Genomic DNA, 15,789 nt, shown 5'->3' with positions numbered 1-15,789 from the left:
CTTACTTAAAAAAACCAACCAAACAAACAAGAAAAACGGGATCCCCTGGCGGTCCAGTGGTTAAGACTCTGCGCTTCCACTACAGAGGGCACAGGTTCCATCCCTGGTCAGGGAACGAAGATCCCACGTGCCACTCAGCCAAAAAAAAAGTCATTTTGGCTCATAATTGTGGGGTTGGGAAGGAACTGACATAGTCTTATTCTCTCCTGCCTTATTACCATACTCCTTGTTTCTTAGGCGTTCCCCCCCTGTTCAACTCAGTGATGTAAAATTTACCTGTGTTGGTATTTTCTACCTCCAACCGTTTCCCTTTGTACTTTCCAGAGTGCTCCCTCCATAAACATTACATTCTGCCTCAAATCTAGTAGCTCCCAGTGTGATCTACAAGATGCTCCACCTCTGTTATAACTGGTGCAGAGAAACTGGGTTTTACCTTTTTTTCCCCCCCTTTGAACCTGTTCAGGATGGTTATAGGAAAGCTGTTAAGGTACGTAAATAATGACTTTGTTCCAGTCTGAGTCAACTAGTGATCAGAGGTACTGAAAGAGTACTGAAGTTTGTTTCCCTGTTATTTCTATCCTCATTTAACTTTTTTGTGGTTCTCCCCAGCTGCAGAGACTAAGGAAAGCTAAGAGGTAGCAGGAAGTGTCTTGTTTGGATCCTGGTTTTCTCAACCACTTTACATACCTTCAACATTCCAGATATCTGTCTCCTTTTAGGAGCCAAATATATCCAGTACTGTCTACTACCCATGCCATCCCTATTAGCTCCCACTTAGCAGTGTGTGTTTTACACTTACGGTTATTTTTCAGTCCGTAGAGCCTGTTCAGTCGTTGTTCTATCACATCTGCATGTCTCCATCTTTCCTCTAAATTGCATACTCCTTAAGGGCAAGGTCAGCAAATAAACAAAACTCTGTAAACGCTATGAAAGTGCCATGAGTTCTATGGGCACTCAGTAAAGGTTTGCTATTAGAAGGCACTGCAACCTCTCACATGAATTGATTGTAGTGACTATTTCTAAAACTCTTCCTTCGATTTGGAATTTTTCAGTTTGCCTCATTGCATCTGAAGTTTAGAATGCTCTCTGTAGGAAGGAGAGATACTCCATCCTTTGCCAGACGAATGCTCATTTCTTTATTTCCTTTTCACTTTTGATATTTACCCAATGTCAGAGTTGGACATCTGACACTCACAGGGTATTGCAATGCGTCCTCATGTGTCTTTCAAATACCAGCTTTGCATAATATAAAGCAGAGGGTAACCTAATACATAATACTATTGATGGAATTAATTTTTTGAAATGTGCCATTTACTGAAATATCTTTGCATCATCATAATGTTTTTACAAAGAAAGCATCCAAACCATAAAGGTAAGTGATTTGTTTTAGTCTATAGTATGAAATTATTAGAATGTTTTTTGGTTATTGATGTTGCATTGTTCTTTGGTTAAAATAATCACATAAGCTTTCTGCTACCAGACTAGAAATTATACAAATTTTTAGATGCTAGAAATAATTAGGAACAAGCACAAGGAACTCCTTCAGTTTTATCTAGTCCCGATCTAAACAGTTCTGATAATCACCATGGTGTTTACTCATTTTTTGCTGTTCAGTATTACAGAGGCCTTAAGAGCAGACTCATACAGTGGCCTCTTTGATAGAGTCTCTCTGGCTTCATATCCTAGCTCTGCCACTTAACTCTTATGGAACCTTGTAAAATTACTTTATGTGCTTCTGGTTCTTCATCTGAAAAATGGAAAATGTAGTAATACTTACCCCACTGGGTTATTTTGTGGCTTAAATGAATTAATTCATGTAAAGCACTCAGAATAATCCTACATAAACAATAAGTATAGCAGCTAGGAGAATTTCCCTTTAACTTTTGCTGCAAATAAAGGCAGAGGCCTTGTTTTTTACATTTGACAAATACCTGAGAGCCCACATGGGGCTAGGCATTAGATCAGGAGTTAGGGGTATGAAGCCAATTGAAATGTATACTTGCTCTCAACTTAGTTTACTGAGAGAGAGACAGTCATAGATAGAAACAGTAAGTACAGTGACAGATGTGTGTGACCCCTTTGGCAAGCCCTACTGTTTGGGGACTGCGTCAGAGGACATGGTGGGGCATATGAGAGGCACCAGGCCGCACAGCAAGAGATGAGCGGCGGGCGAGCAAGTGAAGCTTAATCTGCCGTTGCCAATTGCTCGCATCACCGCCTGAACCACCCTCTACCCCCCATCTATGGAAAAATTGTCACCCATGAAACCGGTCCCTGGTGCCAAAAAGGTTGGGGACCACTGCTTTAGAGCACCTTGAAGTTCACAATTAAGATTCGTACAATACTAGGCTATAGCAGGAACCATATAGCACATTGTCTGGCATGTAGAGCACAGATATTCCTTTTTTTAAAAAAAAAATATTTATTTATTTGTATTTTGGGCTGCGTTGGGTCTTAGTTGCATGGTGTGGGCTCTTTGTTGTGGTACGTGGGCTTCTCTCTAGTTGTGGCATTTTGTCTCCAGAGCACATGGGCTCAGTAGTTGCAGTGCATAGGCTTAGTTGCCCTATGGCATGTGTTATCTTAGTTCCCTGACCAGAGATCGAACCAGCGTCCCCTGCATTAGAGGGTGGATTCGTACCCACTGGACCACCAGGGAAGTCCTAAGAGCACAGATATTCTTTAGATGAATGAATAAATGGATTGATGGGAGCAAAGAGGATGGGTACTTAATCCAGACTTGGGGAAGAAGAGTCATCAGGGAAGGCTTCTTGGAGGAAGTAGGACCTCCTGACTGACTCAAGAGTTAGCCAGATAAAGTGGGGGCAAGGGGCTTCCCCTGTAAGCAATGTCAGGGAGGGGGAAAACAATCATTTTTAATCTAAAAGTTTACGTCAGGATTGGTGGGAAGGGACGAGAACAAGCAACACATAATGTGTTTTATTTAGGAATGTGTTTTATTTAGGAATGTGTTTTATTTAGGAGAAGAGACTTAGGGATTGTAAGTGGGAGAGTGTCATTGTCAAATCTGAACTCAAATAAATCGCTTTGTCAACTTTGTTGAACATGGATTTCAGGAAGATAAGAATAGAGGCAGGAAAACCAATTAGGAACCTCTTAGAGCAATTGGGCATGAGAAAAGGAGGTACTGAATAGGGCAGTGCACAATAGAAACAGAGAAGAGGGAATGACCTAAAAAATATTTAGAGGTATATCTGTTATCAGTTGTCTTTCAGCTCCAAGTCCATCCTTCTTTGCCTTACTTTATGACACGGGCTGGACGGTGTAAATGTTTTTCCATTACCAGCTAGCACAATGTTAGGCTTTGTCAATAGAGAGCCCTGGAATAACACCACAAGACCGTTGTAGCAAGAAGACAATTCTGCATGCCAGCTGTCCATTTTCATTGTCTACCACTAGAGCCCAGAGACCCTAAGAGACCAGCTCCTGCTGTGTCTTCAGGCCATGCCCAGCATAGCAGCTGCCTCAGAACAGCTCAAACAGGCTGTTTCCACAGCAATGTATGGATGTGTGTGTCATACAGGAAATATGATGAAAAAATATATATAGTTGAAATTTTATCCAAAGAATAATTTATAAGAAGCATGCCAGATTAAACTTTAAATGCCACTGCAAGAAATCGATGTAATCTCAAATTATATAAAATCTCAAAACTCAATAAGCAAATAACATAATTTAAAATGAGGAAAAGTTTGCACAGACGTTTCATGAAAAGTGATATGTGGATAACAAACACATGAAAAGATGTTCAACATGATTAATCATGAGAGAAATGTAAATTTAAGAACTGTAAGATACCACTACACTCATATTAGAATAGTTAAAATTTAAAAAACAAAACGAAGGCCAAAAAACTGACAATACCAAATGCTGACAAGGATGCGAAGCAACTGGCACTCTCCTACACTCCTGGTGAGAACACAAAATGGCCCAGTCACTTCGGAAAACAGTCTGTCAGTTTCTTATAATGTTAAACACACCACCCTACAACCAGCAATCCAGCTCCTAGGTATTTATGAAAACTTCATTCACAGGAAAATCTGCACGTGAATGCTTATAGCTGCATTATTCATAATTACCCAATACTGGAAACAATCCCCAAACTCTTTCAACTGGTGAATAAACGAGTACACCCATATAATGGATTATTAATCATCAATAAAAAGAAAGATACTGATATAACAACATGAATGAATTTCAAATGCACTATGCTGAAGCCAGATTCAAAGGCTTCATACTGTCTGATTCCAGCTATATGACAATCTGGAACAAGTAAACTATAAGGATAAAACATTGGTCAGTGGTTTCCCAGGACTAGGTGGGAGAGAAATTGACTTAAGGTGCACAAGAGAAATTCCAAGAATAATGGGAAAGTGCTGTATCTTGATTGTATTGGCAATTACATAACTGTATTCATTTGTCAAAATACATAGAACTGTCCACTAAAAATGATGAAATTTACTCTATAAAATATACCTCAATTTTAAAAAAAATGCTACTGCTTGCTGAACACAAATGGAGATCTGAAATAAAAGTCATAAATTTCTTAAATAAGACATCATAAATACGGCAGTTCTTTCAAGTTGATCTTTTAAAAGAAAAAATTTGAACAGAAATACGAACATTATGAAAAGGAGTACTTACTAGCTCTGCCAGATTGTAAAATATAAATTTTTAATTAAAACAGTATAGAAAAAAAAAAACAGCATAGAACAGGCTTATTAATAATAGTTTACTAGAGCGAAATTTTCTGAAAATCCGGAAATAGACCTAAACACATTTAGGAACATAGTGGTATATATTAAAAGCAGTCAGTATCTCAAATAAAAGGGAAAAGATGAATTATTCAATAAATAGTAATAGGAAACTGAGTAGCCATCCAGAAAGAAAGTTGGCTTTATATTTCACACTGCATACCAGGAAAAATCCAAATGAATAAAAGTAAAAATCCCCACTAATACTATAGAAGTACTAGTGGAAAGCCATGGGAGGATTATTTTATAAATGTAAAGGGAGGATTTTTTTTTCAGTATAATATGAAAACTCAGAAGCACTGTAAACAAGAAATTGATTAATTTACTTACATAAAAAATAAAAATCTTCATAAGAAAGAAAACTTCATAGAGGAATCAAGATGGCGGAGTAGGAGGATGTGTGCCCACTCCCCCTTGCAAGAGCACCAGAATTACAACTAACTGCTGAACAATCATTGACAGAAAGACACTGGAACTCACCAAAAAAAACCCCACCCCACATCCAGAGACAAAGGAGAAGCTGCAATGAGACAGTAGGAGGGGCACAATCATGTTAAAATCAAATCCCATAAATACTGGGTGGGTGACTCACAAGCTGGAGAACAGTTATACTGCAGAAGTCCACCCACTAAAGTGAGGGTTCTGAGCCCTATGTCGGGCTTCCTAATCTGGGGGTCCAGCAAAGGGCAGAGGAATCCCCAGAGAATCAGACTTTGAAAGCCAGCGGGATTTGATTGCAGGACCTCCACAGGACTGGGGGAAATGGAGACTCCACTCTTGGAGGGCACACAAAAAAGTGTGCTCACCAGGACACAGGGGAAGGAGCAGTGACCCCATAGGAGACTGAACCAGATCTACCTGCTGGTGTTGGAGGGTTGCCTGCAGAGGTGGGGGGCAGCTGTGGCTCACCAAGGAGACGGGGCACTGGCAGCAGGTGTTCTGGGAAGTGCTCATTGGCGCGAGCTCTCCCAGAGTCTGCCATTAGCCCCACCAAAGAGCCTGTAAGCTCCAGTGCTGTGTAGCCTCAGGCCAAACATCAAAAAAGGTGGGAACACAGCCCCACCCATTGGCAGACAAGCAGATTAAAGTGTCACTGAGCTCCACCGACCAAATCTGATTTAAGTTTTACTGAGCTCCTCCCACCCAGCCCAACCCACGATCAGTCCCTCCCATCAGGAAGCACCCGTGAGCCTCCTAGATAGCTTCCTCCACAAGAGGGCAGACAGCAGAATCAAGCAGTATCAGCAGTATTTCATCTTGTGGAACTGAAAACCACAGCCACAGAAAGACAGAGAAAATAAAAATGCAAAAGACTTTGTACCAGATGAAGGGACAAGATAAAACCCAAGAAAAACAACTAAATGAAGAGGAGATAGGCACCCTTCCAGAAAAAGAATTCAGAATAATGATGGTGAAGATGATCCACGACTTTGAAAAAAGACTGGATGCAAAGATCGAAAAGTTGCAAGAAAAGTTTATCAAAGACCTAGAAGAATTAAAGAACAAACAAGCAGAGTTATGCAGTACAATAACTGAAATGAAAAATACACTAGAAGGAACCAATAGCAGATTAACTGAGGCAGAAGGGCGAATAAGTGACCTGGAAGACAGAGTGGGGATAATCACTGATGCGAAAAAGAATAAGGAAAAAAGAATGAAAAGAACTGAAGACAGCCTAAGAGACCTCTGGGACAATGTTAAACGCACTGACATTCGCATTATAGGAGTCCCAGAAGGTGAAGAGAGATAGAAAGGACCCAAGAAAATATTGGAAGAGATTCTAGTTGAAAACTTCCCTAACATGGGAAAGGAAATAGCTACCCAAATCCAGGAAGCGCAGAGAGTCCCAGGCAGGATAAACCCAAGGAGAAACACACCAAGACATATAGTAGTCAAACTGACAAAAGTAAAGACAGAGAAAAGTTATTAAAAGCAACAAGGGAAAAATGACAAATAACATACAAGGGAACTCCCATAAAGTTAACAGCTGATTTCTCAGCAGAAACACTGCAAGCCAGAAGGGAGTGGCATGATATATTTCAAGTGATGAAAGGGAAGAACCTACAACCAAGAATACTCTACCCAGCAAGGATCTCATTCAGACTTGATGGAGAAATCAAAAGCTTTACAGACAAGCAACAGCTAAGAGAATTCACCGCCAAACCAGCCCTACAACAAATGCTAAAGGAACTTCTCTAAGCAGGAAACATAAGAGAAGAAAAGGACCTACAAAAACATAAACAAAACAATGAAGAAAATGGTAATAGGAACATACATATCAATAACTACCTTGAATGTAAATGGACTAAATGCCCTAACCAAAAGACACAGACTGGCTGAATGGATACAAAAACAAGACCTACAAGAGACCCACTTCAGACCTAGGGACACATACAGACTGAAAGTGAGGGGGTGGAAAAAGATATTCCATGCTAATGGAAATCAAAAGAAAGCTGGAGTAGTGATACTCATATCAGATAAAATAGACTTTAAAATAAAAAATGTTACAAGAGACAAGAAAGGACACTACATAAAGATTGAGGGATCTATCCAAGAAGAAGAGATAACAATGATAAATATATATGCACCCAATAGAGGAGCACCTCAATACATAAGGCAAATGCTAACAACTATGAAAGAGGAAATCGACAGTAACACAATCATAGTGGGGGACTTTAACACCCCACTTACACCAATGGACAGATCACCCACACAGAAAATTAATAAGGAAATACAAGCTTTAAATGACACAATAAATCAGCTTGATTTAATATATATCTATAGGACATTACATCCCAAATCAGCAGATTACACATTCTTCTCAAGTGCACATGGACCATTCTCCAGGATAGATCACATTTTGGGTCATAAATCAAGCCTTGGTAAATTCAAGAAAATTGAAATCGTATCAAGCATCTTTTCTGACCACAACGCTATGAGATTAGAAATCAATTACAGGAAAAAAACTGTAAAAAACACAAACACATGGAGGCTAAACAATACACTACTAAATAACCAAGAGATCACTGAAGAAATCAAAGAGGAAATCAAAAAATACCTAGAGACAAATGACAATGAAAACACAATGTTCCAAAACTTATGGGATGCAGCAAAGGCAGTTCTAAGAGAGAAGTTTATAACAATACAATCCTACCTCAAGAAACAAGAAAAACCCCAAATAAACAATCTAAACTTACACCTAAAGAAACCAGAGAAAGAAGAGCAAACAAAACACAAAGTTAGTACATGGAGAGAAATTATAAAGATCAGAGCAGAAATAAATGAAATAGAAACAAAGAAAACAAGAGCAAAAATCCATAAAACTAAAAGCTGGTTCTTTGAGAAGATGAATAAAATTGATAAACCTCTAGCAAGACTCACCAAGAAAAAGAGGGAGAGGACTCAAATCAATAAAATTAGAAATGAAACAGAAGCTACAACGGACACTGCGGAAATAAAAAGCACCATAAGAGACCACTACAAGCAACTATATGCCAATAAAATGGACAACCTGGAGGAAATGGACAGATTCTTAGAAAGGTATAACCTTCCAAGACTCAATCAGGAAGAAATAGAAAATATGAACAGAGCGATCACAAGTAATGAAATTGAAACTGTGATTTAAAATCTCCCAACAAACAAAAGTCCAGGACCAGATGAATTTACAGGTGAATTTTATCAAACATTTAGAGAAGAGCTAACACCCATCCTTCTTAAGCTCTTCCAAAACATTGCAGAGGAAGGAACACTCCCAAACTCATTTTATGAGGCCAACATCACCCTGATACCAAAACCAGGCAAAGATACTACAAAAAAAGAAAATTACAGACCAATATCACTGATGAATTTAGATGCAAAAATCCTCAACAAAATACTAGCCAACAGAATCCAACAACACATTAAAAGGATCATACACCATGATCAAGTAGGGTTTATCCCTAGAATGCAAAGATTCTTCAATACACGCAAATCAATCAATGTGATACACCATATTAACAAATTGAAGGATAAAAACCACATGATCATCTCAATAGATGCAGAAAAAGCTTTTAACAAAATTCAACACTCATTTATGATAAAAACTCTCCAGAAGGTGGGCATAGAGGGAACCTACCTCAACATAATAAAGGCCGTATATGACAAACCCACAGCAAACATCATACTCAATGGTGAAAAACTGCATGCATTCCCTCTAAGATCAGGAACAAGACAAGGATGTTCACTTTTGCCACTACTCTTCAACATAGTTTTGGAAGTCCTTGCCACAGCAATCAGAGAAGAAAAAGAAATAAAAGGAATCCAAATTGGAAAAGAAGAAGTAAAACTGTCACTGTTCACAGAAGACATGATATTATACATAGAAAATCCTAAAGATGCCACCAGAAAACTACTTGAGCTCATCAATGAATTTGGTAAAGTTGCAGGATACAAAATTAACACACAGAAATCTCTTGCATTTCTATACACTAACAATGAAAGATCAGAAAGAGAAATTAAGGAAACAACCCCATTCACCATTGCAACAAAAAGAATAAAATACCTAGGAATAAACCTAACCAAGGAGGTAAAAGACCTGCACTCAGGAAACTATAAGACACTCATAAAAGAAATCAAAGATGACACAAACAGATGGAGGGACATACCATGCTCTTGGATTGGAAGAATCAACATTGTGAAAATGACTATACTACTGAAAGCAATTTACAGATTCAATGCAATCCCGATCAAATTACCAATGGCATTTTTCACAGAACTAGAACAGGAAATTTTATGATTTGTATGGAAACGCAAAAGACCCCGAATAACCACAGCAATCTTGAGAAGGAAAGATGGAGTTGGTGGACTCAGGCTTCCTGACTTCAGGCTATACTACAATGCTACAGTGATCAAGACAGTGTGGTACTGGCACAAAAACAGAAATATAGATCAATGGAGCAGGATAGAAAGCCTAGAGATAAACTGCGGTCAACTAATCTATGACAAAGGAGGCAAGGATATACAATGGAGAAAAGGCAGCCTCTTCAATAAGTGGTGGTGGGAAAATTGGTCAGCTACAGGTAAAAGAATGAAATTAGAGCACTCTTTGACACCATACACAAAAATAAACTCAAAATGGATTAAAGACCTAAATGTAAGGCCAGACACTCTAAAACTCCTAGAGGAAAACATAGGAAGAACACTCTTTGAGGTAAATCACAGCAAGATCTTTTTTGATTCACCCCCTAGAGTAATGGAAATAAAAACAAAAATAAATAAGGGCGACCTAATGAAACTTCAAACTTCTGCAAAGCAATGGAAAGTATAAACAAGATGAAAAGACAACCCTCAGAATGGGAGAAAATATTTGCAAACAAATCAACAGACAAAGGATTAATCTCCAAAATATATAAACAGTTCATCCAGCTCAATATCAAAAAACCAAACAACCCAATCAAAAAATGGGCAGAAGACCTAAATACGCATTTCTCCAAAGAAGACATACGGATGGCCAAGAGGCACATGAGAAGCTGCTCAACATCACTAATTATTAGAGAAATGCAAATGAAAATGACAATGAGATATCACCTCACACCAGTTACAGTGGGCATCATCAGAAAATCTACAAACAGTAAATGCTGGAGAGGGTGTGGAGAAAAGGGAACCCTCTTGCACTGTTGGTAGGAATGTAAATTCATACAGCCACTATGGAGAACAGTATGGAGGTTCCTCACAAAATTCAAAATAGAACTACCATATGACCCAGCAATCCCACTACTGGGCATATACCCAGAGAACACCATAATTCAAAAAGACTCATGCACTCCAATGTTCATTGCAGCACTATTTACAATAGCCAGGACATGGAAGCAACCTAAATGTCCATCAACAGATGAATGGGTAAAAAAGACATGGTACATATATACAATGGAATATTACTCAGCTGTAAAAAGGAATGAAATTGGGACATTTGTGGAGACATGGATGGACCTAGAGTCTGTCATACAGAGTGAAATCAGAAAGAGAAAAACAAATATCATATATTTACACATATATGCAGACTATAGAAAAATGGTACAAATCAACCAGTTTGCAAGGCAGAAATAGAGACACAGATGTAGAGAACAAACATATGGACACCAAGTGGGGAAAGTGGGGCAGGTTGGGGTGGGGGGAATGAACTGGGAGATTGGTATACCAAATAGTACACTCTAAATATATGCAGTTTATTGTATGTTAACTGTATCTCAATAAAAGTTCTTAAAAACAAAACAAAACACAAAACCTCAATGAGGAACTACTAGGATGACTATAATAAAATTATGGACAATAAAAAAAAAGAGAGAGAGAGAGAGAAAGAAAGAAAGAAAGACAGACAGACAGACAGACAGACAGACAGACAGAAAGAAAGAAAGAAAGAAAGAAAGAAAGAAAGAAAGAAAGAAAACTTCAAAAGAAAAACTGAGAAAAATATTTCTAATCATCCTAGAGAAAGGACCAATTTTTCTAACATGAAAAGATCCTACAAATCGGTTTTTAAAGGTTCAATGGAAAATGGATAAAATATATGAACAGACAGTTTAAGAAAATATAAATGGCTCCAACTTGAATTGTGTCCTCCTAAAATTCATATGAGCTTATTTAGAGAGAAGGTCTATGAAGAGGTAATTAAGGGGACTTCCCTGGCTGTCCAGTGGTTGGGACTCTGAACTTCCACTGCAGGGGTTGCAGGTTTGACCCCTGGTTGGGAAACTAGGACCCTGCACGGCTCTCAGCATGGCAAGAAAAAAAAGAAAAAAAAAAGAAAAGAAAAAAGTAATTAAGTAAAAATGAGGTCATTAGGGTGGGCCCTAATCTAATATCAATATGACTGGTGTCTTTTTTTTTTTAACTTTGTTTTTAATTTAATTTATTTATTTACTGGCTGTGTTAGGTCTTTGTTCATGCGCTTGGGCTTTCTCTAGTTGTGGCAGTGGGAGCTACTCTTCGTTGCGGTGCAGGGGCTTCTCATTGCGGTGGCTTCTCTTGTGGAGCACAGGCTCTAGGTGCACGGACTTCTGTAGTTGCAGCACGTGGGCTCAGTAGTTGTGGCTCAAGGGCTCTAGAGTGCAGTCTCAGTAGTTGTGGTGCACGGGTTTAGTTGCTTTGCAGCATTTGGGATGTTTCCGGACCAGGGCTCAAACCCGTGTCCCTGCATTGGCAGGCAGATTCTTAACCACTGCGCCACCAAGGAAGTCCCATGACTGGTATCCTTATAAAAACAGATACTACAGACACAGGCATGTACACAGGGAGAACACCATGTGAAAATGTAGAAGGCTATATGTTTCTCCAAGCCAAGGAACGCCAAGGACTGCCAGCAACCCACCAGAAGAGAGAGGAGGTGCATAGAACAGATCCTTCCTCACAGCCCTCAGAGGGGACCAACCCTGTTTATTTTACCAACATTGATCTCAGACTGCTAGTTTCCAGAACAAGGCAATAAATTTCTGTTGTTTAAGCCATCCACTCTGTGATCTTTTGTTACAGCAGCCCTAGCAAACTAATACAGGCTGTTAAACATAAGAAAATATAATCAGCCTCATCCATAATAAGTAAAATTAAAAGTAAAACTGCAAGAAACCATTTGTGGTCTAGGTTGTTAAAGTTCAAAAGAGTCTGGATAACACATAATCATTGGTGTTAAGAAAACAGTACACTTATGCCTTGCTGTTTGGAGTAGAAACTAGTACAAACTCAGTGGAGGGGAATTTGACAAAATCTCTCAAAATTGTAAATACTTCGTCTCGCTGAGACGAAGCGAGAGAGTAGCACAGACATATATATATACTATCAACTGTAAAATAGATAGTCAGTGGGAAGTTGTTGTATAACAAAGGGAGTCCAACTCAAGGATGGAAGATGCCTTGGAGGACTGGGGCGGGGAGGGTGGCGGGGACTCGAGGTGGGGGAGTCAAGGAAGGGAGGGAATATGGGGATATGTGTATAAAGACAGATGATTGAACTTGGTGTACCCCCAAAAAAATTAAAAAAAATTGTAAATATATGTACCCTTTGCAAATATGAGAAATGCCACCATACAAATTTATTTATTGCAGCATCATGTGAAAAATCAAAAGATTAGAATTAACCACCAATCAACATTCATGTAATGGAATGTTTTATACCTACTAATAAAATTAAGGAAGACTCTTTGTGTATTGACATAGGAAAACCTCCAAAATATTGAAAGACTGAAAAAGCAAAATATATAACTATGTATAGTATTCTTTGTGTGTGTATGTTTATATATAAACATATTTGCTTGAATATGCTTAAAATATCTCTGGAGGAATATGCACAAAAAATATTAACATTGGATTCTCTATGGAGAGGAGCTGGGTTTCTGAAGGACATGGGTTTCTGAGAGACATGTTTTAACTCATGATGCGATTTAAAAAATCTTTTTGAATTTTGAACCATGTGAATAATATATAAATAAATAATTTCTACATAAATACGATTTCACCTTTTTCTGCCACAAGGTGGCAGTGTTAAAAAGGCTTTATGGAAGAGCACGGTATTTTGAAATTGGTCTTGACAAAATTGTTATTTAGCTTGCAATCTTCTAGGATCTAATAGAGGGTAGTGTTTTCATACAAGACAGAATATTTGGGGAGCCACTTAAATATTTTTCCTTTAATTCCCTAATCGTGTAATCATAGTCACTTTTGTTCTCTTTTTACTCTAATCAAAGCACTATATGCCCACAGAAAAACAAAATAAACAAACGACAGAGAGTACAAATGGGCTTGTAATGAAACATCACAGTCTTTGTCTCCATCCCATTTTCATTCCCCAGAGGCAGCTACCTTTTATTGTAATTGGGGTTACTTGCAAAACTTTGAATAATATGCATACATGTCTAGTTTTTATTTTACCAGCTTTTAGATAGTATGTGCTCCCTATATATGAAAGACAGACTTCACTCACTCATATTAACCCCACTTCTATCCTTTTCTTACTGGTTTTTGATAAATTGTTTTTGAATGCTTTTATTGGTTACCTTTATACTTTAAATTGTTCATTTAAGCCTCCAGTTCTTAGTCTGTCAGTTTTCAGCATTCTCTCTCAACCCCCTGATATGTTATGTAAGGGTGTTACTATCTCAACACTTCTCTTCTCCTCTTAGCCCCTCTTGTCCACCTCCCAACTTTTGTTAGCTTTACTTAAAAAAAAGAAAAGAAAAGCTTGATTGAGATATAATTTACAATCCATAAACTTTACCCATTTAAAGTCTACAGTTCAATGGTTTTTCATATATTTACAGAGTTGTGCAACCGTTATCATAACCTAACTTTAGAACATTTTCTTTACCTCCCAAAACAAACCCCATTCCCATAAGCTGTCCCTCCCCATTTCTGCACAACCTTACAAAACCATTAACCTGCTTTCTGTCTTCATAGATTTACCTATTCTGGACACTTTATGAAAGTGGAATCATACAATATGTGGTCTTCTGTGACTAGCTTCTTTCACTTCGCATAATGTTTTTGAGGTTCATCGATGTTTTAGCAAGTGTTTTACCTCATTTTTATTGCCGAATAATACCTCATTGTATGGATATACCACATTTTGTCTTTTCATCTTAGTTAACACACACTTTTGTCGTTTCCACTTTTTTTTCCTTGCTGTTATGAATAATGTTGCTATAAACTGTTAGATTTACTTTTCATTTTATTCTGTAACCATATTCTGTAATCATCTTGCCTGTCTTTAACCGTATTTTATAATTGCCTTGTCTGTCTTGACTGTGGTTTGATTCTGAAAGTTGAAAAATAATGAATTCGATTACCTATTGTGTTCACGTTGCTCACTACAAGAGCCCAGTAGTGTGCTAGGAGTATATTTACTTCTCTATAAAACTGACATCACAACCTCCTTTTTTCCCCTGAGACATCTCTTCCAGAGCCTTCTACTTTCTGCCCCAATGTAAACTCATTGCAAGAGGTAATCTGAGAATTGATAATTTCTGGGTGGATCCCATGTGTTTTTCTTTTCTGTTGATTCCTTTTGTTTTAAGGACATTCATCCTCAGGTAGCTTCCTCAGAAATAGTTCACGGAGGTAACTTTTTGATGTGTTTGTATTGTCTGAAAATATATTTCACCTTCACATTTATTTGGCCAAGTAGAGAATTCTTCATTCAAATCTGGAATTCTCAGACCCTTGGAGAAATTACTTTATTGTCTTCTGGCACCAAATATTACTGATAATAATTGCTGTGACAGTTGACTTCTCATCCCCTTGTTGGTAGTCTGTTTATCTCCCTTCCTCCTCTGAATGTCTTCATGACCTCTTTATGCTTGGTGGTCTGAAACCTCGTGGTGATGGTGTCTACCATGGATCTTGCTTCATTTATCATGTTTGACAGACTCTTGTCTTTCTTCAGATCTTGGAAATGTTTTGCCCTTTGAAAAAAAAATTAATAATTTCTTCTCCATTTCCTCACTTCTGTTTTTTGGGGTTTTTTTGAGGACATAAATGTTGAAACTTAGATGCTACTTTTCATCCCTTTGTCTTTTTTTGTGTGTGTGTGCTTAACCTTCTGGGAGGTTTTTTGACTTTACCAGTCCCTTAGGTAGTTTTCTTTTTTTACTTTGGTAATTTTTGCTTTTAATTTTCAGCAGCTTCATTTGTATTCCTGAATGTTCCTTCTTTGTTGCATTCTATTCTTGTTTTCTGGGTTACTGACTTCTTCAATCTAAGTATTAATTGGAAGGTTATTTAGCCCTCTATTCCCTGAATTTTATTTGTATTTTCTGTAATCAGGTGTTTTGCTTATCTGGACCCTTATCTTTCTTGCTATTGATATTTATATATGCAGTGAGTCTTGGTTTTCTGTTCACCTTTAAGACTGAAGGATCAGCTTGATTGTTCCAGGTCACTAGTGTGAGTTTCCTCTGCTTTTGCATTATAGGTCTTTTCCCCCAAGTGGCCTCTTCTTAAACTGAGAAGGCTGAGAACTTTGCATGCTTTGGGTTGACTGCACACTGCTT

The sequence above is a fragment of the Hippopotamus amphibius genome, chromosome 6 (assembly GCF_030028045.1).
Source record: "Hippopotamus amphibius kiboko isolate mHipAmp2 chromosome 6, mHipAmp2.hap2, whole genome shotgun sequence".
Lineage (NCBI taxonomy): Eukaryota > Metazoa > Chordata > Mammalia > Artiodactyla > Hippopotamidae > Hippopotamus > Hippopotamus amphibius.
This window is presented reverse-complemented; position numbering follows the sequence as displayed.